This window comes from Pseudonaja textilis, chromosome 1 (assembly GCF_049901715.1).
Source record: "Pseudonaja textilis isolate UNSWEBS1 chromosome 1, rPseTex1.2, whole genome shotgun sequence".
Lineage (NCBI taxonomy): Eukaryota > Metazoa > Chordata > Lepidosauria > Squamata > Elapidae > Pseudonaja > Pseudonaja textilis.
Genome location: NC_141990.1, coordinates 66341366 through 66365150, shown reverse-complemented (window position 1 = coordinate 66365150; position 23785 = coordinate 66341366). Strand labels below are relative to the sequence as shown.

The 23785-nt window shown below is 38.6% G+C and overlaps 1 protein-coding gene and 1 pseudogene across 3 annotated transcripts in view; one reads left to right on the top strand and one right to left on the bottom strand.

The window, feature by feature from the left end:
- Nucleotides 1-23785, bottom strand: part of AKT3 (AKT serine/threonine kinase 3) — a 159250-nt gene that overhangs the window by 98292 nt on the left and 37173 nt on the right. The gene's annotated exons all lie outside the window — the stretch shown is intronic.
- Nucleotides 3-11344, top strand: LOC148127650 (chromosome-associated kinesin KIF4 pseudogene; annotated as a pseudogene).

Here is a 23785-nt window from a genome sequence, read left to right as displayed (position 1 = left end):
AAATGACAAAAGTAGAGAAATATTATGGAATATCAAGAAATATTCAGAATAAAGAGAAGTAAGTAAACAAATTAGAATTGAATCACTCATATCAGTTCAGCTAAAATTATTCTTTAACTGAAAGACTACACTGAACTATAAATATTTACTTTTGGTAATTCACTTAAAATGCATTTATATCAATTCATAAATACAAATAACTGTATAAACGAAGTGGAATAATCATAAGAAATATGAAAGTAAATTTTCCCCAAAGACAAATACTGTGGAGAATACATTATATTAAAACAGAAAATGAATACATCATGAATGAAATTCTCCTCTGAAACATTAGTAGTAGTTCTGCTTTAGAGGATTATTTTCTTCCTTCTGTGTTAATGTAAGCATACCTTATCATTCTTTTTCTTATAGCTAAAGTCTAATTCTGTAAATGTACTGGAGAAAACTATTTAATTCAAATAAATCCCTCTGGTGAAACAATTTAAAGTTATTTTGGAAAAATAATATCACATAAAGTTTGCCAATTAATTTAGGTGTAGCAGAGAAAACAGTTACAATGTATTCCTCCTATAAATAAAAAAGTAATTGTATTGGGAAATTATTACAGAAAATGGATTTAGGTGGTATGCACGTCATTCAAAATATATAAACTAATATATTTATATCTGTCACTGGCCAGAAGAAATTCTAAAGAGCTCAAAAAGCAAAACAAACAACAAACCATCACAAGACTAGATAGCATTTCCCTATTCTTAAAGTTTCTTAACAATTTTGTTTCAATGCACATTTAGATATACTTATAGTAAAACTGATAAACAGCATGAGTGCAAAATCCATACACCCAAGTATAAACAAGGTGAAGGCTATCAATATGCCAGCTCATGGTACAATGAAAGATAAATATTATTATTATATAGGATTTGTTATCATCCAACAAAAATGACATTGTATTTCTGAGATCTACACATGTATACTATCAGCAGTATTTGCATAAAATTATTATTTGGCCCATTTAAAATTATAGTAGAAAATTATATTATTAAAAAAATTATCTACTTCCAGGCAAATTACAGGTCATGGTCAATTGCAATTTTTTTACTTTCTCAGAAACAAGTGCATGCAACACTCAACAACTGATCAGTGTCATGGTCACCAAATGTCACACACCACCATTAATTTGTCCAAAGGATGGAGAAAATAGCTGGGGAACTGAAGCACTGAGTAAAAGATACTTGTACCTTTATACTACCCATGGTAAATCATCTGTTTTCTTTGGCATCATTCTTGTTTGCAATAATGGTCCATAATTAACAGTGCTTGTAAGACTTCTGCCAAGTCCTAATGTAAAAACCAGGAGGTCTGCGATTTCCTATAATGTCCTAGGTCATGAAAGGCGGACAACTGGAGGCTGAATGGAATTCAGCAGGATCCCACAGCTTAATTGCCATAAGGTCATTACTGTAATGCAATGTTATCTTGTAGTCCAATCTGCATGTAAATTCAGAATCCCAATAAAATTATTCCCAAGTGTCAGTTCAGAGCTGACATAAGATACTGTGATCAATGGCACCAGACGTGATACCAGAATGATACAGAAAGATCAAAGAAATCAAGGATAACCAATAGGACCAAAATTACACCAGATGGTCACTGGGCCAATTTTTGGAATTAAATCAGTTATGGTAGTCATCTTGGGCTAAAAATCAGCATTTTTATCCCTATCAATAAATGCCATAACTGTAAATTCCATTGCACCAGTCACAACTTTCTTAAATATCATTCACTCATGGTTCCCAGATTTTGGACACATTCTGTAAGATAGCCCATTTGAAGTACCTTGGTGTTGCCCTATTATGGACTGTCTTGCCCTGTTAAAGGTCATCACAATGAGTTTTAGCAGTATCCAGATATAATTGTTTAATATTAAACAATTATAGGTGAAACCAGTTTGGTTTAGTGGTTAAGGCAGGGGTGTCAAGGCGGGTGCTTAAATCTGGCCTGCAGGGCCACCCTGAAAACAGCATAGGACCGGCCCACAGTGCCTCTGCCAGCAAAAACAGAGCTCAGGAAAGCCGCTGTTTTCAGCCGCGATGGCCTCCTGCAACCCTGTGCCAGTGAAAACGGAGCTTGGGAGGACCACTGTTTTCAGCTGCGACGGCCTCCTACAACTCTTGCCAGTGAAAATGGAACTCGGAGCTCCATTTTCACTGGCAGAACGCTTGGGCTACCACAGGTGCCCCTGACACGAGTGATGTTGAGCTGACCATGCCACCCACACCCACCTGGTCCCTGATGTCAAACACAACCCTGATGGTGCCATAATATCTCAGCAGTTCAGATTTGAATTATTAGGCCAGGACAACACACTCAGTAGGTGTGGATTTTGTGTTTCGTCTGACCTGCACAACCTGCTTCTGTTTCAGTTCTCTCCCTGCTACTTTCCAACCAGGACCTATTAAGTAAGAACACAAGGCATCTAGGTTTGCTGGCTTGTTTTTTAAGATTTCAATCCATTAAAACAGATGCTAACAAACTAATTTAAAATAATACAACAAAAACCTAAATACATGATTTTTTAAAATTATATAAACAATAAATCAGCAACAAAACAAAAATATAAAATTACCATCATTTTCCCTTTTTTCCAAGTTCATTATACAAATATTTTAATTAAGTTTAATTGTTTTAGCACGCCTCATTTAGGAAAAATCTTCACTAAGGATGCATTGAAGCTCTTATATTAGTGACTGAAGAAATTTGGAAAAAATGAATCAGGGAACAGAAAACCCTAATATTATGATAAAAATCACATGGAAAGACACATTTGGCAAAGTAAGCTACTATAAAGTGTAACAACACTTCAAAATGTGCTAGAGAATAAAAAACCTCTGCAGTTATTTTAATTTAGGTTTTCTGCACTTCCATGAGTTTATGTCCACTGGTCAATTTATGAAATATATGAATTAGATATAAAAATGATTTAAATAGTTTGCACATCAACTAAGCAAACAATTTCACCATTCCGTATATTCCATTTATTGTTAATACTATCTACTGCCTTTATGTAAAACAGCACAATTGTTATTTTTCATGCATATTCAGCAGGCAGGTCTTGATTAATATTAATAAATTATAAAGTTAACTTTAACTGCTACATGCATCGACATGGAATGTATTATATAACTATCACCTTAAAAGATGGCAGAAAGTGTTATTGATTCATCTTATTCTGAAAGCAATGCAAAGTATCCTTATTCCACCATCTCTTTCCCATCTTATAATGTTACCACTGATGCCATTAATTTCATTCCCAACTGAATTAGTCTCTTCCAACTTCCAACTTGCATATCAAAACATATGCAATTTTGTACCAATCTCCTATTGACCTTATTATTTCCTTTCAATTTAGTACAAGAAGTTTCATCCCATAATTCATCTGCAATTCCACAGTACCCTTTTTGTGATTCCCTAACATCACAAAAGTGTGCTGCAACATACTGTAATGATCAAGTCCAAGTGATGATCAAGTATAGAAATTATAGTCACAATGGGGATATGACTTAATTATCATTTATTCACTACAGTATGCTATATTTATATACTGAAATATTCTCCAAGTATCACTTCTAATGCATCATCCCATAATTCCTTACAATCAAAGTGGATCTTTAGAAATATTTGAATTGGAAGTTTTCCTTAAGTTTTCTAACTACCTAAAACAAAACAAAAATGTGCTATAAGATATTGTGTATGTGCCATACAGATTTTTTTCCCAAGACTCTACAGTAGTAAAATGTAATTGAATTTACCTATTAAAATAGAAGAATGGGAAATCAATAAAATCATTTACATTCAAGCAATTGCATAGACTTTACACAGAATGGAGTACTTTTCACTAACAGTATCTTACATTCTCCCAATAATGTATTTCTATCCTACATTTTTCATTTATAATTTAGATTTTAAGGATGAAAATTATGTTTTATTGGGTCCAGCTATTGGTTCCAACAGTAGAATAGATTATTTCTTATGATACATTCTTTAAACTTTCTTTCTATAAAAACAATGATAAAGTTCAGGAATTTAGGAAAAATAAGAATAAAAGTTTCCTTTATTTTTGGCCAATGGGATCTGTTAGTAATGGTCCCAACTGAGTATTGATGCCTTGATAGCTTCTTAGAACTGTTTAAATATTCGGAGAAATCTCCAACTGCCTGCCTTAGAAAGCAATCCAATGGCATGGGGAATAACTTTCTTTAAAATGTCCTGCTGGGGTCAGATTATCAAGAAAAAAATTTCACTAGTTCTAGGACCAAAATCATTTATCTTATGATTTCACAGAATTGCTAAGGTAGTGGAAGATCTTTGAATACTTAGAAGCACAAAGTCTTCCCATTCCCTTCTTTAAAAAGAGAGAGAGAAATATAGATCCTGCCAAAATTCATCAATTTGAAGATGTGAATTTACAGTGCACAGATTATCAATAATAAGCCCATCTGCACCCTATGTCTCTTGAAATGACCTCTCCAAGGCCATAGGATTTCTATTTAGTGTTTTTATTTCTCTTATGATAACCATTTGTATGGCTATCATTCTTTCATGTCTGACTCGTAAGATTTTATTTTACAGCATTCTTATGAATTCTTCATCTCAGCAACATTCTTAATAAAAGCAAGCTCATATTTCAGTTGTCTTCTGGTTACTACTTCATCAAAAATGTTTATCCATGATGCAGTACTTTTTAATATCTTCAAAAGCAAAATTCTTGCTGCTCAGTCTAATTCTTTTCTCCTTTCAAACAGAAAAGCAATACTTTGGAAATAATTTTTCAAGTATAATTTTCAAGGACAAACCATAATAATCAATCAGGACTTCACAATAAGGATGATTTTCAAACTAATGAACCATATATTAAGCAAAATCTTCATAATGTCAATTTATTTATTAAAAATTAATCAGAAGTTAACTATAAAGGGTAGTAAAATACATTTAAGCATATCTAAACAAATATGGCTAAATAAAATTGTCTATTTCATAAAAGCTATGATAATTTAATCATCTTTTATTATAATAACATTTTCTTAGTTTGAAATCTTCGTAAGTTCATTGCATCTTAAATAAAATTAAACTAACAAAAATTTGTAAAGAAATATATTTCAACCACATTCACTTTTTACATCTGTTCTTAATATTCCACATTAATCTTTTCGCAGTATCATTTATAACCTGTAATTTAATACTTGTATTATAGAGTCAATTAATTTTTTTACTTATCCAGAAAGCTACCTTATAAATTACATCTTAGCAAGAAAATCTATTATAATTTTACATATTATTTCCTGAGACACTGCACAGACAAAGCAGCAATACTTTTCCAAGCTGAGCTGCTATCAAAGACATTAGATGGGATGAAAAAGATACTTAAATTAATATCTTAATATCTTTAATTTCTTTTGTTAGCATTTAACATTAGAAGAGGAAGGGTTTCTCAGTATTACTTCCTCTGAAACTGCACATTTGATTTGTATCTATTGAGATTATAGCAAATTTAAAACTGGAAAAATAGAGAACTGTTTTTAGGTACACACAATTTATACTAATTTGTGAATATCTGGATGTAGATATGATTATCAGAGTCACCACTAATTCACTAGAAAATTATAAAATCACCTGTAGTCCTGGTATGAAGCACTTATTCAATAACTAAACAACTATTCACAAAATAAACTTTCTATTCCAAAAATGTACTATAAGAAATAAAAAATCAACTAGGATACCAATATTGTATATTGTTTAATAAAATATAAATAATTAACCTGAATAATTATAAAAAATGTACTAAAGAAAAAAGTGAAAATTTCTTAAAAGATAAGAAGCATGACCAAAGATTTCATAAGGTTATTATAATAATACAAATGTATTGCACTATATTGAACAAAAAATACATTAAGTAATATTATGCTTATAAGTGTGCCGTTATCTACTCATTTAAGTAAAATTTAATAAAATTTTCTTTTTAATAATTTTGGCAATTGAACATTAATATCCTAAACTAGAAAAATAATTTAGTTATGATTTGGTACATTGGAAAGTGACAATATTTTCCGTAACAAAATAACTACCAAGTGAACTATAAAGTTCACTATAGTTATAGAGAAAATAACTATAACATGATAGGAGAGGTTTACACACATTTCTACTTTTAAATTATCTAAACTGTGGAAGGAAATAAAGCATCTGTTTATATAGTGATATTAAGTACTACTGCATCAAAAAGTAACAATTTCATCAAACTTCTAAACTGTTAAATAAAGTTGGCTTAACTATTTTAAGAGGTACTTATGTATGTAAATAATGAAGGACAGGGAAATATTCAACTCCTGAACTAATTATCAAGATGAAAGGAGGAAGGGAGGAATCAGAATAATTAGTGTGTATCTTCCCTCCTAACCAAGCCCCCACATACATTTATTCTGTATGTGCGCACACAGCAGCAGCATCATAAACCGTCTCAAGTTCTTGCCATTATTCAGTTCGACATCTGCACATGTTTATGCGTCTCTCCAAACAACCTCTTGAACACCCTGCTGGAGCTGTCATTTTTTCTTCTTCTCCTATCTGGCAGATGGCAAGTCAACAATCGGCATCAACAGCAGCCGAATATTTTTTTTCCTCCATTCTACCCCCTCCCAAATAGACACAATAATAACTTCTTTGTGCTTTGCTACAATGCAGCTGCTTAAACCATTTCGCTACAAGGCTGCTTTGCTTTAATAATAATTAAAAAAAAAGAATCCCTTCTGTCAAGTCTAAAAAGCAGCATAATGTTAAGCAAGCTAAAGCCACAGCACAGCTGCAAACGGGCAGACACATTGACAGCTCCTCCCTTAACAAAGACTTGTGAATTGAAGGGGGTTCATCTGAGGCTCACACAGTAATTAGTATAAAAAAGTCCGACAGCCTCTATTATACTAGGGGAAAAACTGGACAGAACTGGGCTGCTGTTTTGCGTCAAGAATTCTACTGCAGAGTAGATAAATCATGTTGGGTTTTTCCCTTCTCTTTTTAAAGACAGTAATAAGGAGGATGAGAAAAGCTAATTTGAAAACTTGGACACAGTAATTGTACCATATGGCGAGCATTTATCCCTTCTGAAATACATGCAAACAGTCACTTACATCCATAGTGCTTTGTTTTACAGTTGTTATTCTATCACATTCATAAAGATGGATAAGAATATCCAATACGCAAGGGAAGTGGAGCATAATTACCAACAAAATGCCTAGGCAATGTATTAGCTTTGCAAAGAAATCTAGCAAGTTGTGAAACAATCCTAGTCCCCGCCCAATAATAATTCTTTTGAGAGTATCAGATAGAGAAAACTTAATAATATTTTTTTAATATTTAAAAAGACCAATTATAAGAGTCTTCTTAGGAATATCTGCAAAGCGCAACCAGAAAACTCAGTGACTTGCTCAAAGTATACAAACAAGCATATGTACTGTATATGCTACATATAGTAAAATTTAACAGGACGATTTACCATTCTGTCAAAGGGAAATGGTTCATTCATCTTTCAATTAACTAAAATATAAATAGAAAAATAAGAATGAAAATTTAAATAAAAATATTCCTTAAAATACCATATAGGTAAAGGTTTTTAATAATTACAGGTTCTTAATTTCGTAAGAAAAATTATGGTAAGGAATGATAGAAATTCAAATTCCATTCCAAAACATATGGGGAAATTAAAATTTTAATTAAACAATTCCTAAATAAAGTAATGAAATATAGAAAGTGCACTTACCAGCAATTCCACATATACCTCCAACTTAATTATATTGTGGGGACAGGGATAATAGATCTGTTATAAGCATTAATAAATAATGTACCTGACATAATTTGAATACTTCAAATTAATAAAAATACTAGAAATAGATTAAATAATTATAACATGTCAGTAAGCCCTTCTAACATTTCATATATCTTTATTTATGGTATAACATTTGAGATTAGCTATTATTTTCTAAAAATATTTCCTGTCATCAACAATACTTCATTTTTTAATCATTTTAACTACAAAAATCCAGGATTCCTTCAAAACTAAAATACAATATTAAAAATAAAGCACAGGTAGTCCTCAACTTATACCAGTTCATTTAGTGACCATTCAAAATTACAATCACATTGAAAAAAGTGACTTATGATCATTTTTCACACTTATGACCATTGCAGCATCCCCATGGACACATTCAGACACTTGGCAACTGACTCATATTTATGACAGTTGCAATGTCCTGAGTTTATGCAATCACTTTCTGTGATCGTCTGACAAACAAAGTCAATGTGGAAGCCAGATCCATTTAACAATTGTATTACTAAATTAACAACTGCAGTGATTTACTTAACAACTGTGGAAAGATTGTAAAATGGGGCAAAACCCATTTAACAAACATCTCACTTAGCAACAGAAATTTTAAGCTCGATTGTGGTCGTACGTTGAGGATTACCTTTACAGTAAAATGAAACCAGTCAATGTTTACTGTGAAAAATCTTTCTATGATATGGATGATCTATATTATATGTACCTTATGGGAACACTGTTTATTATCTAACATCAGAACATCACCATGGTTTCCAGATGACTTGAAAACTTCTTGCTATAGGTTACAGGATAGGGCAACATTCTGAAAAAATGAAATTGTGTGATTTTTTTTTTAAAAAATATTTATTTATATCAATTTATATGGCTGCCCATCACTAATGCAACTCTTGTAAATAAAATCCAACATAAATATTATCTATTCTATCCATCCATCCTGTTCACAGCCAACAACACCAAATGGCTCTCAAAAAACAGTATTTACCAATAGTATTCAATTAGCTTCATGTTACCTCATATATACTTCCTGATTCCTGAGATAACCAATGTCACCTTATACTGGTTGAGGTTAAAAAAAATCATTTGGATTCCATACTTCTTAGTAGGTAATACAAGCATTTAAACAAGAATTTAAATTCTCTGAAATCATCTGGACACGATAAAATGTCTGAATAATAACTATTGAGAACAAATGTTCAGAATATAACAGTTAAAAACCCCTGAAAAAATGAGTTTCTTACTATAATATTTTACAGTCCTGCAAAAAGTAGTTGCTCTCATTGGATTTTCTTTCTTATTGATATCTGCGTATCTTTGCCAGAAACAATTTCAGAGTATCATGTTGATTTCTCTTCCTAGCATTATCCCGCAAGTGCTGGGCCACTTTTGACCATTATTATTTATTAAAGCAATTTATATAACCATCCACCTCACAAACAAGCAAGACTGGGTGGTGTACAACAGAGTTAAAAATAGTTAAGAAATACATTAAGAAATATTTTTATTTCCGAGAACAGGCGGTGTTACAGTGTTGCAGAAGCTGCTGACATCTGTGGAGGACAAAGAACTGAAAGAACAGCTAGAACTATTTCTCCAGTTGCAACAAATTATTGCTCAGCTGCTCAAAGAAAATCCTCCTGCTGTAGCTGACATGGACATAATGGAACAGCATTCCGATTCTACGTCCACAGTAGACCTGGAGGTCCCAGTCTTCAGACGACTGTGCTGTTCAGCATGCCCTCCAGCAAGCTCAGATGTCCAAGTAGCTGCTGGAACTCAACCAAGCCCTCACTCTGAAGGAGGGCCTGGCTCCGAAGCTCTCCCAGAGCAACCGCCAGCTGGAACCCATCCAGTGCCAGTCTAAGAACAACATCCAGAACCTGGATGGTAGCCAAGCTGCAGAAGGAGAAGGAAGACTTAGTCCTCACCCTTCAGATGACCAAGAAAGAGGTCACTCAAGCCAAGCAGAGCAAGTGTCTGCAAAAACATCTGCAGGAGCTGGAAGGGGAGATCAACGAGCTAAAGAAGAAGCTGAAGGAACAATGCAAGCTGCTGAAAATGAAAAAAATCCAATGAGAAGACCGTCTCCACCAAGAGATCCAGGCCATGAAAAATCAACAGGTTCAGCTGATTTGGGAGATGAAGGAAGATGTTGAGAAATTCCAACAGTGGAAGCAGCAGAAAAACAAGGAAGTCATCCAGCTAAAGACCCAGGATCACAAGCGGCAGTACGAACTGGTCAAGCTGGAGCAGGACTTCCAGAAGCAGGCCACAGTCCTCCAACAGAAAGCAAAAGAAGCTGCAGCAACTAACAAGCGCTTGAAGGAAGCTCTCCAGAAGCAACAATAAGTACCCATGAAGTGAAAGGATGTTCACAAGCGGGGATTCGAAGCCGCCACCTCTCAGGTGAAGAACTGGCTGGTGAATGAAGTCAAAGTCCTCGTGAGTATAGAAGAAGCTCAGCATCACCTGAACGATCTTCTGGATGACCGGAAAACTTTGGTCAAGGAAATTGCTCTGCTGAAAGAGAAGCAGGAGACTGGGGAAGTCCTCCCATCCAATACAGGAGACACACATTTTCCTAACAATCCTTGGAAATCCAAGCAGATTCCAAGCAGACTGAAAGTTTGGAGACAGAAATGGAATTCAGGAGCACCAAAGTGCAGATCTATAGCAGAAGTTGCTGGACGCTGAGATCGGCAACCGGGCCAAACACCGCTGGGAAAATATAGCCACCATGTCAGAAGCCAAGTGTGCCATCAAGTACCTTATTGGTGAACTGGTCACCTCCAAAGTGGAAAATGGAAAAGTAGAAAGCTGCTGAAGGCAGAGCAAAACCACCTGTGTAGACATCCATAAGATGCTTCTGGAAGAACAGAAGGAGGATGCCGATGTGGAGGCCGAGCTGGAGAAGCAGCTGGCCCAGGTGGAGCAGGAGTACCAGGAGAAGATTCTCTACTTGCTCAGCCAAATCCAGCAAAAGGAGGAACCTGAAAAAAGGCTGGAACCCTCAACTTCCAAATGGGAGGAGCAGTTTCTGGAATGCCTCCAATTCCAGGAGGAAGAGCTCAGAAAGCTGAAAGAGGCACTGGAGAAGAATCATGAACTCTGCGAAGAGCTGGAAGCCCTCAAGCAGAACTTCAAGATTCTCCAGGCTGCTAGGGGACAAAGATCTACAAAGTAGATTCCGGCCTTGGAGATATTTCCAAATCTTCTTTTGAATACACCCCTCCCAAGGTCCTGGAAGACACAATGGAGTCTGAAGCCTTGGCAGCCCCTCAGGGCAGCATTCTGGCCTTGTTTCCACCCCTGGGACCCTCAGGGGGAACCCGAGAAATCCAGCCCACCCTGAAGAAATATCAGAAGCGAAGTTTTTCCTCCGGCTGCACCCTGATCAAAGAGGACTTGATGGAAGGGAAGGGAAGGGGCCCCTGTTTCCGTCTTTTTTTAAAAAATGTGTAAAAATACTCCTTTTTGTATGTTTTTAATAAAGCTTATGTATAGATTCATAATTAAAGGCTTGCTTAATAATAAAAAAAGAAATATTTTTAAAAAGCAAAACAAAACAAAGAATATTAGATGAAGGGATGTTAAAAACAGCAGAGCCAACTCACTATTCAGCCATTCCCTGGGTTTCCCAAGCCTGCAAGCATAATCAAGTCTAGCAGGATTTCCGAAAACTCATCAGTGACAAGAAAAAACCTCAACTCAGGGAGAGAAGGTGCCACAGCAGAAAAGGTCTTCTAAATGTAAGCTCCCTAGGTGACAGAACCTGTAACATGCTCTCTCTGCTGCATCTAATAGGATGTGCAAATGAAATTAGAAAAAGGTGATCCCTCAAATAAACTTGGTCTCATGCTGTGAATGGCTTCAAAGGTCAACACTAGCACCTTGAATTGAACCTAGAAACAAACTGGTAAACAATGTGAAACAGAGGTATAATGTATATTTATCACAACCATACACATTTCAAAAGCAAGTAAAGTGTGTTGCAATAACTGGGAGATGACCAGGGCATGAGTGACCATGAGTAGTTCCCTGATCCAGAAGTTGATGCAGCTGGTACACGATATGACTTTGTGCAAAGCCACAACTGCCGCCTGCTCCTTAACCCAGATTTATGAGACCAGAACGATCCTTAGATTACACACAGGATGTTTTGGGGGCAGTGCAACCCCCATCAAGTACCAAAGACGGTAAAGTCCCAGAACAGATTAAAAGCCAAAGCCACTCTGTCTTGCAAGAGTTAAATTGAAGTCTGTTGTTCCTCATCCAAACCCTCAGTGTCCAGGCACAGGAATAGAATAGCATTGTTCAATATGCCAGGGACAGGAATGTACAGAATAATGGAGTTGGAAGGGAACTTGGAGGTTTTCTAGTCCAACTTTCTGCAAACCTCAACCCATGGTGACAGATGAGTTCACTCAGTGGTCTCATGTAGAAGTTGAATAGGAAGAAGAAGAGCACCAACATTTGCAATATCCCACAGTCAAGGATGTGAAATTTTTTGGATCAATCAAACATTGATCCATTGGTTGTGCCAGGAATTGACTAACAGATTGTCACCTCATCCTGACATCACAGGCTGAGGGAGAAAGACAGCCCAAAGTCACCCAGTTGGCTTTCATATCTGGGATAGGTCTATAACTCACTATCTCCTCATTTCTAGCCTAGCACCTAATCATTAAGCCAAACTGGCTCTCTATCAGAACTTCATGTCTGATGCTCTGATTGAACTAGAGGAATTATTACGATTTCATACTGCATATAACATGCGGTGAAAGAAAATTTTGGTAATACTTATTCACTCAAATTCCCTTTATATATGAGTAGATGCACAGTACTTAAGAAGAAAGAATTTTTTTGAAGAACTCCCTCCCCACCAAAATTCTACTAATTCTAAATGATTAGAATACATGTTGGTTTACCTGAACAGTTTCTCAACATGCCTTGGGCTAATCTACACGTATGGGTTGAATCTGCCTTTCTATCCAGAGACGGAGTTGTCAATCTTTGCCACACCTCTTCCTGTCAGGGCAGGAAGCCCCCTAGCCCTGGTCATGACAAAGGTGCAGCGATTTGATGGTCTTCCTGTGGCGTTGGCTCTGCTTCCCACCTGGACACTAGACTAGACAGTCGCCAGGGTAGGAGTGGATATCCCAAGGCATACTGAGAAACTGCGTTCAGGTAAGCCAACACCTATTCTCCAGCATGCCTTTGGGATAATCCACACATATGGGACATCCAAGCTTGCAGTCCCTATGGGTGGGAAGAAGTCTGGTCCTGTGCACTCGCATCTGTATGTACTTGTTATAGCACTCTTCTTCCGAAGGCTGCCTCAGCTGAGACGTATGTGTCCAGTCTGTAGTGCTTTACGAATGGAGACAGGGAGGACCATGTAGCCACCCTGCAGATGTCCTCAAGTGAGGGCTATGTCGCCCAGGCAACTGTAGTAGCTGCGCTTCTGATCAAATGAGCTGTTACCCATCTAGGTGTTAGAAGAGCCTGGGTCTTGTAGGCCTTTGCTATACAACCCCTGATCCAGGGGCCTATAGTTGAAGAGGAGACTTTAATGCCCATTGAAGATGGCTGAAATGAGATGAACAGGGCCTCGGTTTTACGATACATTGATGTACATTTGATTGTACCTGAGAAGAGCCCTCCGAACAACCAATTTGTGCCATCTGTGCTCTCTGTCATGTGAAGGAACAGGGCAAAGGTTGGGAAGAATGACTTCCTAAGCCCTGTGGAAATGAGAGATTACCTTTGGGATGACGGAGGGGTTGAGGTGCAGGACAACCCTGTTGTCGTGGAATGTACAGAGGTCTTCCCTGATGGAAAGAGCTGCCAATTCTGATATGTGCCAGGCTGATGTGATGGCCACTAAGGTGACTTTGAGCGTTAAGATTGCAGGCTTACAGACTGAAGAGGTTCTAATGGGTCCTGAGTAAGGACTTGTAATACTGTCGACAGGTTCCAAGAAGGATATCTGTGGGCTATTAAAGGTTTAACATTGATAGCTCTTTTGAGGAAGGAGCGGAGGACCGGATGATGAGCTGAGGAATTCCTCTTCCCATAGTACAACATGATGGATAGGGCTACTACCTGCCTGCGCAGCATATTAGGAGAGAATCCTTTATTGAGTCTTGTTTGTAGAAAGTCCAGGATCTATGGCACTGAAGCCACGGTGGAATCGGTGCCCTTCTTGGCGCACGATTGATGGAGCACTTTCCAGGTAGTGTGATATATTCTGTTTGTAGAAGGCCTCCTAGAGGCTTGTATTGTTCTGATGACACTGTGATGACCCGAGGACTTGGGAACAACAAATAGAATGGAGTAAAACCCATGCCCCCTTTGGTCCTCTGGTACCGGCTCGATGGCCTGGATGTCCAGCAAATGCTGGACCGCTGTGTTCATGAGCTTTCTCCTTATGTGGTACTTGGAGATTGGGCAATGGGTAAAGGTCCTCAGAGGAGTGGACAGAAAATCCAGGATGAGACCAAATCGCACTGTTTTCAGGACTCAGGAATTGGATGTGATGGTCTCCCATCGATCTGCATATAGGGCCAGATGGCCGCCGATGGGAGGAAGGGTCTGGCAATCATTTGGATCAACAGTAGGGATGACCTCCTGTGCCAAGAAAGGGCCGTTTAGATCGAAACTGTTGTTTGTTTCTATCTCAAAATCCCAATCTATCTGTGGGTCAATCTGATCTGGGCTAATAGGACCTTTGGAATTGAGAGAATTCCTGGCCTAAGTCTGAGGAACGAAATGGCTGTCTACAGATGTAGGGAGAAGCCCTCCTATCAGCTCTCCTGGTAAGAGAGGAGAACACCTTTCTCTTGTCCTTATTCTCAACTATGAAGGGATTTAAGGCCTCTCCAAATAGGGAAGGACCCCTGTAAGGGGCAGAGGCCACTTTCCATTCATTTTAGCATCTGCTTGCCACTGTTGTAGCCACAGCAGACAACGAGAAGTAATGGTCGAAGCCAAGGCCCTGGAGGAGAATCGGGCTGCATGCAGGGAGGAGTCGGCCACAAATTCAGCAGCCGCCACCAGTTTGTTGACATCCTGATGCATTCTGATTTCCTCAGCTGGAATCAGAAGCCAGAGAAGGGATGTCCTAGTGAAAAAAGGAGGTGGCTGCAGCTGCTTTAACCACCCAAGCATTGGCCTGGTGTGTTCTGCAGAAATTTTGTTTCGCCTTTTTGTCCTCTGTCTTAAGGGCCTCTGCTATGTCACCTGACATTGCAGAGAGAGAGAGACCAAGGATGCCAAAGGTTTGTCCAAAGGGGAAAGTTGAAAAGACTCGGAGACGAGAGGAGCCATATTGAAAAAAAAATTATCATTGCCCCCCAGAGTGGGGAAGGATCCAGGCTGTGCTCATTGTCTCTGAACTACGTCCAAAAATAACTTGGGATAAGGAATCTTTTGTTGGAGAATTGTAGGTTCAGGAAAAAACCCTGCTGTTGGGTCCCTGAGTATCAGGTGAAGCAATTGGTATAGTGGGCAGAGAATCAATTTGGGCAGTAGTCCTAGTCTTGTGAAGGAGGGATTTAAACAGTCCAGGTCTAAACAGACCTGTGAACGGAGGTGGATCAGGTGACAGGTCCTCATTTGATGAGAACCCCTGCTCTCCCTGAATTTCCTCCTCCCTCCCAGATGCCCTGCTTCTGATGGAGTGGGCTGGAGAAGCCTCCCTCTGGTGCGTGGAAAAACCCATGGAGGCCTGGTGTTGCACTGGCTGCAATGGCTGAGGATCAGATCTTGGGGAAGAAGACTGGCTCCTCCCCCTCAGGGAGGAGGCTACCCCATAAGAAATGGCCTGAGCAATAAGGGCCTTAAGATCCTCTAATAATTCAGGGGCCACCCAATCTGCTAAGCACATCCCCACTGCAGTTGGAGTAAAAGTAGCCTCAGGTGTTCCAGTCCTGTCTCTGATCTGCAAATCTGCAGGACGAGGAAGCACGCAATCAAAAGGAAATCTCCGAGTTTGGATTTCCTCAGCAGGAGAGATAAATTCCTGCTCCCTATCTCCCTCTACTGACCAAGCCCCAGGAATTACAGGCTACTCCTGTGCTAAAGGCCACTGGGGGAGGGGGCTAACAGGCCCTGGCTGGGGGGAGGGGGTATACCTCTCCTGGAAAGAGAGTTGGAAGGGACCTTGTAGGTCATCTAGTCCAACCCCCCACCCCAGCAGGAGACCCTATACCATTTCTGACAAATGGCAGTCCAATCTCTTCTTGAAAGTTTCAACTAATGGCGCTCCCACAACTTCCAAGGGCAAACTGTTCCATTGGTTGATTGTTCTCATTGTCAGAAAGTTTCTCCTTATTTCCAGGTTAAATCTCTCCTTGTTCAGTTTCCATTCACTATTCCTTGTCTGGCCTACAGACGCTTTAGAAAATAGCTTGACCCCTTCGTCTCTGTGGCAGCCCCTCAAATATTGGAAGACTGCTATCATGGTCCTTCTCTTTACTAGACTACCCAAGCCCAGTTCCTGCAACCGTTTGTTGTATGTTTTAGCCTCCAGTCCCCTAATCATCCTGGTTGCTCTTCTCTGTACTTTTTCTAGAGTTTCAACATCTTTTTTATAATTTAGTGAACAAAGCTTGATGCAGTACTCTAGGTGTGGTCTTACTAAGGCTTTATAGAGTGGTATTAGTACTTCCCTTGATCTTGATTGTATCCCTCTGTTAATACAATTTAGGATTGCATTAGCTTTTTTGGCTGCTGCTGCATACTGCTGGCTCCTATTTAGCTGGTTGTCCACTAAGACTCCGAGATCCCTCTCACAGTTATTGCTATTGAGCCTGGTTTCACCCAGTCTATATGTGCACTTTTGGTTTTTTGGGGTTTTTTTGCCTAAGTGTAGGACTTTATTTTTCTCTACATTGAATTTCATTTTGTTAGATATGGCCCAGTGTTCTAGTCTGTCAAGATCCATCTGGATCTTGAGCCTATCTTCTTGGGTGTTAGCTATTCCTGCCAGCTTAATATCATCTGCAAATTTGGTAAGTTCCCCTTCTATTCCCTCATCTAAGTCGTTAATGAAGAGTACTGGGCCTAAGACGGAACCTTGTGGCACCCCACTGCTTACTTCCCTCCATGTAGACTTAGACCCATTAAGGACTACTCGTTGAGTACGGTTTGCCAGCCAGTTGCGAGTCCATCTAGTGGTGGTGCTATCTATTCCACTTTTTTCTAGCTTACTAAGAAGTAGGTTGTGGTCTACTTTGTCGAATGCCTTGCTGAAATCTAAATATATTATATCCACAGTATTTTGCTGGTCTACTAACTTAGTCACTCTGTTGAAGAATGAATTGGTTTGGCATGATCAAACCCATGCTGACTGCTCATTATTACTTTACTTGTTTCTAGATGTTGGCAGATCTGTTTTTTTATTATCTTTTCCAGTATCTTCCTGGGTATTGATGTTAGGCTGATTGGTCTATAGTTTCCTGGGTCTGTTTTTTTCCTTTTTTGAAGATGGGAACCACATCAGCTCTTTTCCAGTCCTCTGGTAGTTTCCCGGTGCTCCAGGATTTTTGAAAGATGTGGTGCAGTGGTTCTGAGATGACCTCTGCCAGCTCCTTTAAAACTCTGGGATGTAATCCATCAGGTCCCGGTGATTTGTTTTCATCAAAATCAGACAGGTGTTCTCTTACTATTTTTTTTACTTATTTTAACTTTTCTTTCTGGTCTGTCTTTTACAGTTATGTTTTGGTGGGTTGAGCTATAGTACTGGTCTGGGCTTCTATGATCATACTTTTTAGAGTTTCCCAAGATTCTTGAGTTGTTTTCCTCTTTAGGATTTTCATCCATGGAATTTTTCCCAAGTTCTGAGTTTATTGAAATCAGCTCTTTTAAAATCCAAGACTCTGGTGTCATTATGTTCTGTTGCTTGTGTTTGTGTTATGTTGAATTCTAGTATGACATGGTCACTCTCACCCAAGGCTCCTGCAGTTTCAACTCCCTCTATCACTTCTCTGTAAGAATTAAGTCCAGTATGGCTGTCCCTCTAGTTTCACCCTCTACCTTTTGGACAACAAAGTTGTCAACTAGGTTGGTTAGGAACTTATTTGATTTCTCATGGTGCAGAATTAGTTTTCCAATTGATATCAAAATAATTGAAGTCTCCCATTGCTATTGTTGTGTGTTTCCTGCATATGTTTGTTAGTTGGCTGGCAAAAAGGACATCTATTTTTTCTGCTTGATTGGGTGGTCTATAATATACACCTATGGCCATGTCATTCTTTTTTTTCTTTTATGTTAACCCATATGCATTCTAGGAGGGTTTCATCTTTGGTTTCGTGCATTTCTGTAGCAATATAGTGGTCCTTTACATACACTGCAACTCCACCTCCTCTTTTATGGGGTCTGGTGGGTTTTTTTTTGAATAGTTTTATCCTTCTACCAGTATGTTCCAGTCATGGGTTTCATCCCACCAAGTTTGTTATTCCAACTATATCATATTTACCTTCATGTATTTGTAGTTCGAGTTCACCCTGTTTGTTCCCAGACTTTGTGCATTTGTATATAGGACTTGAGATCTTTAAGTTTGACACTGTATTTACTGTTTACATAACCTGTGTTGTGCCTGCCTGTCCCTACTTTCTTGCCACCTGTTTGATTAATGCACATGGTATGACACTCACTATTAGATGCTTGGTTTTGATTGGCATCAAGATTAAAAATCTTACCTGCACAAACATCTATTTTGCATGCACTGGTATCCTTATTAGTGCAATATTGCTGACTCTAGTTCTCACCTCCACTTTTTGGGTGACCAAGTTGTCAGCTAGGCATGTCAAAAACCTATATGATTTCCCACTTGCTTCAGAGTTTGTTTCTCAATGGTTGCCAAGGAAGCTAAAGTCCCCCATTACTACTGTGATGTGTTTCCTCCTGCACACCTTGGCTAACAGATTAACAAAGATTTCATCTATTTCCTCCACTTGGTTGGGTGGCCTGTAGTACACATCTATTGCAATGCTATTTCTTTTTCCTCTGATATTCACCCAAATACTTTCAGTATTATTTGAGAACTACTGACAACACAAAATTTGTAAGTTAAGCCTTGTAAAACAAAAGGATGCTTATTTGAAAAATGAAATAAGTATTTTAAACTAAGTAGAATAGCATTGTTAAATACAATGAAACTGATAAGGTTATTTCTCAAAAGTTAGTTCTCACTGTATATAAATGTTCAGTTGTGTGTTGAATTTTAAATTTTTGTCAGTCAGCATTTTCCTGGTTATACAAAGCCTCCAGTGCACCAGACTGTGGCTAATTATGTACATTCAAGTGATTAGCGAGCACTTGTTGCCTCATTCACACCACCATCCAAACAGCAGCCTTTGAGAAGAGAATAGACTGCAAATTTATTGAGAGAACACTGTTAATCCTTTGGGGAGAATGTAAATGTAAACAGGACTACTCTACATCAAGGTGCTTTGACAACAACAATCATCTGCATAAACACATGCTCAACAACAAACAGGTGTTCTATTTCACAACTAGAGCCCATTTGATGCTTTCAAATAAGCACTGTGCTCAAACTGTTAAAAGTACTTTGAAACCAGCTGCAATTACTATAATTAGCAGTTTTCATGCACTTTTTCTCTTCTACCTGTTCAATGGTAATGCTCACTGCAAACTACAACAGTAATTTTAAAAGCTTTTGCTTTAAAATAAACTGCAATTTTTAACAAACACACACTTGTTAGTAAATGGTAAATGACAGAATTACTTCCTAAAAGAGCTTATGTCTACCTGTAACATAGTATTGCTATTTATATATTTCCTTTGTGAGTAAAAGGAACCACCTAACATATATACGTATATACAACCAGTGCTGCTGTTAATTCTATGCAGTACTTTCTCCAGTTATGAAAACCTAAAAACTAATTTCAACTCCTATAATTCACAATCAGTATGGCTGTTTTCTGATTGGGGATTATATCAGAATAGGAAAAAGCTCTTTTCATCAAAATATTTGCATTATTAGATTTCTCTTGCTATTTATTCTGATTATCTCTGATAACAGGCTAGTACATTACAAAACCAGGTTCCACGGAAGCTCCTAATAAAAAGTGTAAGTCATATTGCTTAAAATATGTCACATGCGGGTAAATATTTATTGCACAGAAATTACAGTCAATTTACACTGAATTGCCATTTATAATTCTTTTTTTAATGAAGGTACTACTCATCTGTATCTACAGGTGAAACTCAAAAAATTAGAGTATCGTGCAAAAGTTCATTTATTTCAGTAATGCAACTTAAAAGGTGAACCTAATATATGAGATAGACTCATTACATGCAAAGCAAGATAGTTCAAGACGTGATGTGTCATTATTGAGATGATTATGGCTTACAGCTCATGAAAACCCCAAATCCACAATCTCAGAAAATTAGAATATTGTGAAAAGGTGCAATATTCTAGGTTCAAAGTGTCCCACTCTAATCAGCTAATTAAGCCATAACACCTGCAAAGGGTTCCTGAGCCTTTAAATGGTCTCTCAGTCTGGTTCAATAGGAATCACAATCATGAGAAAGACTGCTGACCTGACAGTTGTGCAGAAAACCATCATTGACACCATCCATAAGGAGGGAAAGCCACAAAAGGTAATTGCAAAAGAAGTGGGATGTTCCCAAAGTGCTGTATCCAAGCACATTAATAGAAAGTTATGTGGAAGGGAAAAGTGTGGAAGAAAAAGGTGCACAAGCAGCAGGGATGACCGTAGACTGGAGAGGATTGTCAGGAAAAGGCCATTCAAAAGTGTTGGGGACTTTCACAAGGAGTGGACTGAGGCTGGAGTCAGTGCATCAAGAGCCACCACACACAGACGGATCCTGGACATGGGCTTCAAATGTCATATTCCTCTTGTCAAGCCGCACCTAAACAACAAACAACGTCAGAAGCGTCTTACCTGGGCTAAAGAACAACAGAAATGGTCTGTTACTCAGTGGTCCAAAGTCCTCTTTTCTGATGAGAGCAACTTTTGCATCTCATTTGGAAACCAAGGACCCAGGGTCTGGAGGAAGAATGGAGAGGCACATACTGCAAGATGCTTGGAATCCAGTGTGAAGTTTCTACAGTCTGTGTTGATTTGGGGAGCCATGTCATCTGTGGTTTGGTCCACTGTGCTTCATTAAGTCCAGGGTCAATGCAGCCATCTACCAGGAGATTTTGGAGCACTTCATGCTTCCTTCCACAGACAAGCTTTATGGGGATGCTGACTTCATTTTCCAGCAGGACTTGGCACCTGCCCACACTGCCAAAAGCACCAAAACCTGGTTCAGTGACCATGGGATTACTGTACTTGATTAGCCAGCAAACTCACCTTACCTGAACCCCATAGAGAATCTATGGGGCATTGCCAAGAGTAAGATGAGAGACATGAGACCGAACAATGCAGAAGAGCTGAAGGACGCTATTGAAGCATCCTGGTCTTCCATAACACCTCAGCAGTTCCACAGGCTGATAGCCTCCATGCCATGCCGCATTGAGGCAGTAATTGCTACAAAAGGGGCCCAAACCAAGTACCAAGTACATATGCATGCTTATACTTTTCAGAGGTCCGATACTGATCTATGTACAATCCTTGTTTTATTGATTGCATGTAATATCCTAATTTTCTGAGATTGTGGATTTGGGGTTTTCATGAGCTGTAATCCATAATCATCACAATTATGACAAATCACAGCTTGAACTATCTTGCTTTGCATGTAATGCGTCTATCTCATATATTAGGTTCACCTTTTAAGTTGCATTACTGAAATAAATGAACTTTTGCACGATATTCTAATTTTTCGAGTTTCACCTGTATGCCTGTATCATACTGGATAAAATTCTACAACTGATATGTTCAATACAATCATAAAATTAAAAGGGATGACTATATTCGTTCAGCATGTGCTTGAATGCATTTATCATCTGGAGGGTTCATTCCATTGCCAAACTACATTAAGATTTTTTTAAAATATTCATCCATGTTCCTACAACTTTCCCATTTATTTTATACTCAGGTACTATCTTTGCTTTCTTTTTCCAAAGCTGTTCTATTTCTGTTTGAAAGTATTTGTATTTTGTGATCTTCTTTAATTCTTTCTCTTCTATTCTGCTGTCCCCACTATCTAGATACTGCCACTGTCTAGATTTTTTGGTCTTAATTATTGATAATTATTAAGTAGTGGTGTTATGTGGCAGGTGTTTTTGTTTGAATTCTAAAGTCCCAGAGAATGTTAGTTTTATTAGCTTATTTTTATTGCTTTATCTGTGGCCCACCAGTTCTTGATTGCAGGAAAATGGTATAACCCTATGACTATCATTAAGTGTTGTACGTTAGGATTCTTGATTCTTAACAAATGTACCTTTTCTTTATGTATACTGAGAGTATTTACATCAAGACAAATTCCTTGTGTGTCCAATCACATTTGGCCAATAAAGAATTCTATTCTATTCCATTCGATTCGATTCTATTCTATTCTGTTTTATTCTATTTCTTGCAGGTATTCCATTGGTAATTTGCTGCAAAAACAGAGTGAAGTCAGTCTGTTCTTGTAGCAGCTTACTAGGTAATCTACTGTTTCTTCAGTTTCTTTGCAGAGACAGCATTTGTTCAGTTGCTAAAATCTCAGTTCTGTTTTTTTATCCGTTTGTTTTAAAGAGCTTGGTTCTTACACTAGTAGAAAGATCTCTGATTTGATTAAAGTTGTAAATTATGTTTATATTATTATTATATTTTTATCACTATATCCCTTCCTTTGTCTTCTTTTCTCAGGTTTCCCATTCCCATGATCATCTCTGAGCACTTAAGTGAATATATTTCAATGTGTTTTAATTATCCTTAATCAGGGTTGGGCTGCTGGGGGTTCGCAGGGATTCAAGAGAGCTTTTAGCTAAGATTCTGTGCAGTTCGGAGAACCCCCAAATCCCACTCTTGGCTGGCCCCGCCCACCCCACACCGCCCCTTCCAGGAGTCCCCACGTGGCCCATTTCAGATGTAGGTAAGTGCAGGGTGCACGGAGAGGCTCGGGGAGGGCAATACAACGGGCCTCCCAGAAGTTCAGAATGGCTAGAAATGGGCCCATTTCTGGCTTCTAGAGGGCCTCCAGAGCCTAGGGAGGCCGTTTTTGCCCTCCCAGAGGCTCAATAAAGCCTCCAGAAATGCTCCCCCTGTCATGGTGCAGGAGGCTGACAAACTTTTGCCCACTGCAGGCATAATTGATTTTGCAATATTCTTGTTACGATTAAGGCATGGATACATACATTCAATAACATCCCCTAATTCATAATCTGATCCCATTTGACAGGAAAGGGTTGTTGGTTCTTACCTGATACAACTTTTCTCTTTGGGTGAAGATAGCATCCAGGATTCGGTAGGGTTGTCAGTTGCTGATGCTGATTGGACTGAGTCTGTCAGATCTGTGAGGACATTCCCCAGTTGCTAAGGGTGCCCCAGAAACTGGCGAAGGAATAGTGACAGACTGATGTGTTTTCTTATCATTGTCGTGCTCCACTGGATTCGGAACGGACTTCCATCAGGGTGGGTCTAGATGCTATCTCCACCCAAAGAGAAAGGTCATATCAGGTAAGAAACAACAACCCTTCTCCATTGTGGTGGAGATAGCATCCAGGATTGGGACATACCAAAACTGGCTGTCCTACAGGTGGGCCTAGTTCGGTCCAAATCCCTTAGACAGAGTGGACCTTTTGAAGAACTCTCCATCCAAAGGCTGCCTCCAAAGATGCAAAGGAGTCCAGCTTATAATGTTTGATGAACAGAGAAGGTGATGCTCAAGTTGCCACGCTGCAAACCTCCTCAAGAAAGGCTTGAGTAGCCCACACTGCTGTCGAATGGGCTGTTATTCTTGGAGGAACCACAAGACCTTGGG